Genomic DNA, 4,874 nt, shown 5'->3' on the forward strand with positions numbered 1-4,874 from the left:
ACTATATATAAAGTAGATAATCAACAAGGACCTACCGTATAGTACAGGGAACTCTACTCAATATTCTGTAATAATCTATATGGGAAAAAAATATGAAAAAGAAATATATGTCTACATATAACTGAATCACTTTGCTGTACACTTAACACTAACAGAACATTTTAAACCAACTATACATCAATACAAAAAAATTTTTTAATTAAAATAATATGTAATTAGTGTTAGAAAGCCAAAGTGTGCCTCATACACCTGATTCCCCAGGAGTGTGGTCGGAAACGACAGACATTATGGGAAAGTGTGATTTTACATTTTCCGACGTGTGATAAATGTGATTAAAACATTTAAAAAGTATTTCTTATAGTATTTTTAATATCCCACATGAGTTTCTCCACAGTCACCCTACATCCAAACCTAGAGGAACCTAAGAGACATTTGTAGGAGAAATTGGACGATGGTGCCTGGAGACACCTCCAGCTTGGGAGCACGGACTTCTTGCTGGAAAGACGCAGGGGTGACTGATGAAGCACGCAAGTGTGATTAATCACGTGATCGTGCTGGAAAAGGAAGGACTGACAATGAAACCCACATGGATGCTGTCATTGAAAGGGCCCTTCTTTCCTAAGAGTCTTCAGTCTAAACAGGTTTCCATTTACCCCTCCTCACTCTCTATATTTTTGCCTGGATTCTTCAGTGGTGGCATAGGTCATAGTTAGAGGGATGGATATTGCCATAGTTTGATCTTGGCAACGACAACAACAACAAAAAAGTGTTTTCTACCATAGTGTTTAACAAGAAAAAGCTTTAAAACCAGCCTGCCCAGGGGTTCACACATGGGATGCACTTAGAATACTGTGGCACAGAGAAAGCAACCCTTGTGTACTGGCTATTGTTATTTTTAATTAGATTAAAGTGGAAATACCATATTTCAGCTCTAAAAGTGTCTGTCCAGCTTCTCCAACCCTCCAGCCAAGACATATATTTGCCCTGAGAAGGCAAATGAGCCTAGAATTACACTTGCTGTCTTAAACCCGGGGTCCCCTGAACCCAGAGCGGGTCTGTCTGTGGCCACCCAATCATGCTGTGTTGTCTGGGTGAATGGGTTTTGACTCAGGCCTACTTTGCACTCAGGCACCTTGTTTAGAACTAATGCCCCATCCTGACCTCCAGTTCATTTGGCTTGGGCCCTGACACCTGTCCGCTCTCTCCCCGCACATCAATGCCATTCCCCAAACTAGGCAGCCTGCCCAGAGCCTGACCTGGCTTGGCTGTCACTCCTAGGAGACGCCCGCTGTCCTCTTGGGCCACCAGTTTAGACTTTTTTAGACTTTCTTTCCAAACTGGCTCATGTCCTGATCACCATGCCCCTTTCTCGTTATTCAATACAAGCCCTGCCCCAACCTGGTTACGTCCTTTCTCAATAAGCCTGAGCTTCTGAATCGCCAACCTGACCCCGGTCAAGGCTTGATATTGGGGACCTTCGAATTCCAAGCTCCCTGCTTTATAGATGAGGATCTGTGGCTTAGGGAGGGGAAGTACATTCCCCCATGTCACACCCTGAGTGTGTGACAGATGTAGGAAATATAACCCCAGGCCCTGAGAAACATTTGTCTTGGAATATTGTTACGATTCCAAAGAGCTATGGCTTAGTTTCTTCAGCTTGTCCTCATACAACCTCTGAAAGAACTTCTTTCTGAGACCATACTTAGCAGGTAATTCCTTCCCACCAAGTAGTCAAGATCCTCAGATGTAAATATCCTTCTCACCTCTGGTGTTCAGGAGTTGTCAGAGCGTTACAGTCTGTCAGTAGCCTGTGGTGGCTGAAACAGAGAAAGAGAATAATCACTGGGATCCTCGAAGCAGAAAAAAACATCAAGTTCTTCCCTTGGTTTTCTGTGAGCTGGTGAAATCAGGTAGAGGACCAAGGTATCCACAGAATTGTTTCAAATCTCCGCAGTGTTTTGGCCCTTTGTCAGAGCCTATTAACTGACACACTGAGATATTTGACACATCCATAGGAGTCCTTGTGGTCATTTCCAGAATGGCCAGGAGATGTGCCAGGCAAATGTACAGAAAGCCCTGATTTAGGAGGGCTGTGGTCCACTGGGGCTTGGGGGTCCTTCCATATTTGACTCTGTGCTGCCACTGTGTTCACAATCCTGGGCATTTCCACATCTGGCCGTCTTCTGAATTAGGCCAAAATAAAGCACCAGAGGAAGGAGTCTTGGACTTGAAATAATTTTGAGTACTGCTTCCTCCATCTATTGGTATGTGGTTTCTCCCCCATGTATTTCACATAACTCCCAGGGACTGCAGTGTCATTCTCCAAGAAAGAGAGAAAGAAAGGAAGAAAGGAAGGATGGAAGGAAGGAAGGAAGGAAGGAAGAAAGAAAGAAAGAAAGAAAGAAAGAAAGAAAGAAAGAAAGAAAGAAAGAAAGAAAGAAAGAAAGAAAGAAAGAAAGAAAGAAAGAAAGAAAGAAAACGAAAGAAAGAAAGAAAGAAAGAAAGAAAGAAAGAAAGAAAGAAAGAAAGAAAGAAAGAAAGAAAGAAAGAAAGAAAGAAAGAAAGGAAGGAAGGAAGGAAGGAAAGGAAAAAAACAATTCTGTCTTGCTCTGCACACAGACTTCAAACATCCAGCTACACCAACTATGCAAAGGTGCTTTTGCATGTTGCAAAAAGTCCAACAAAAATGTCAACTTCCTCTTCTAATATGCAGCACAGATCCTCCAAAGACAGCAGAAGATAGAGGATGTCAAATGCGAATGGGTAGTGGGAATACAGAGTCTCAAACGTTCAGTTTCTCATCTGCAACAAGGAAGCAAGAGTAGTATCACCTTATAAGGATGCTTTAAGATTCAGAAGATAATGATGGGCTATGGTGACTATTTTAAAATACGAGTCATGGTTTGAAAACATGGACTCTGGAACATGCCTTGCTACTGCAGCTGATCTTGGGAGGCACTATAGTCTCTATAACTCCCCTGAAATGACGAGGCGAGGACCTTGCCTGAATTCAGAAGTGTTTTGGAGATAAGTTTGTAAGGTTCCAAGGGGTCTTTTCTAAATGCCTTAGGTTAACTGAAGGGAATGAACAGGCGAGAAATAACCAGACAACTTAGGGCACAGAGCAGACCAGCCATCACACCTCCCCATCAAGGAGGTGATCTTGAACCCCTGAAACTCTGGACCACCCTAAGGATATCAAGACTCCTCAAAGGCTGAAACTAAAGTGGAGAGACTGGGAGGTCCCTTCTATGTCTCCTAAAATGGAATTTTCTAGATAGGCATGGCCTGGTCCCTATATGGTTAACACTGGGTGTGCCTCCTTTCTTCAGGGGACACTAGGCCCACCCACAGGGACATAGATTTACCAAACAGGCTAGAAGGGATGATTATCAACGTTCTGCAGCACAGAACTTAGACACACACAGTGAGGAGCAAGAGAAAGGTGGGTTCCCCAAAAAAGTGCTATACTGATGCAAGAGGCTAGGATCAACTAGGTATTCTTTTAATCTTCCCTGCAAGAAACAAAAACGGAGAAAATATCTCCATAGAGAGAAAACCTACATCTCAACAAAATATATAAATTATTAGATGTTAGAACCAAAAAGCTGGAAAAAAAGGAAATCAGTCCTCCAATTTAGGACTAAGCCACACTCATGCCCCCGGAGAGAAGATGACCTGGCAGGAGGAGACTTTGAGAAGACAGAGGCCCTGTGGAAGGATTGTTCTAGAACAACATATGAGAAATCCTTGGTCTCACTTCACTTCCCCACACCCTAGCTGGGCTGCGTTGGGGTCTATGCATATATGTATGTATATGTATGTCTGTCTTTACAGCGGAGACAAGATAAAGGGAGAAAAGCGTTCCTGCCATGGGACTTTACCCACATCCCCACATAACATTCATAATAATGACCCCATCACTCATCAGAGATGCTCCCCAGGCCAGACCTCACCAGCCTGGCAGCTCTCTGATCCCTCAGCCAGCTCTGGCTGTAATTGCAAACACCCTTCCCTCGGGATCTGTCCGCTGATGTGAAGACACTCGGGCTTTGCTGGTGTCTGTAAATGCAAGTTCAAGGGGACTTTTTTACATCAGAAGTAAAAACATGAGAGTCAAGAGACAGGTCCCCTGCGCCCTGTAGAAGATCACAGTCAAGAAGTGGGAGGCAATTACTCTGAAGGTGGGAAAAATAATTTGAAGGCAGCAGAACAGACACAAAGTAATTACCACCCAGACGCAGCACAGGCAAAGAGGCCCTTGCTTCTAGGGAAATAAGAAGTGAGCAGACCGAGCTGGGAAGAGAGGCCTGGTTCTCCTAAGTGGGGTGAAAGGTCAGTGCTTACTTCCTGATAGGAAGGTAGGCAGAGATAGAAAATGACCCCCCAAATGACCTTAATGAGGTTGTGAGCCATGCTAGTTACAGGCTTTTATCTTTTTCTCAACTTTTCTATTCTGTTTTAGAGGAAACGTGTGTGTGTGTGTGTGTGTGTGTGTGTGTGTGTGTTCTGAGATGATGGAAGGGGCATGAAGACTTGGGGAAAAGAAGAACAAGAAAGAGACTTTGAAAATACTGCATACTGTCTGATTCTAATTATATGACCTTCTAGAAGAGGCAAAACTACAGAGATGGGAAAAAGGATCAGTGGTTGCCAGGGGTTTGGGGAGAGGAGGGAAAGATGAGTAGGTGGAACTCCAGAGATTTTAGGGCAGTGAAAGTCTTCTATTTGATCCTGTATTCATGGATACATGCCATTATGCAATTAGCAAAACTCATAGAATACACAACACAATGAGTGAACTATAGGCTTTTGTTAATAATAAGGTATTAATATTGACTCATCAGTTGCAACAAATATACCACCCTCGTGCA

The sequence above is a fragment of the Grampus griseus genome, assembly GCF_964374135.1.
Source record: "Grampus griseus genome assembly, chromosome: 14".
NCBI lineage: Eukaryota > Metazoa > Chordata > Mammalia > Artiodactyla > Delphinidae > Grampus > Grampus griseus.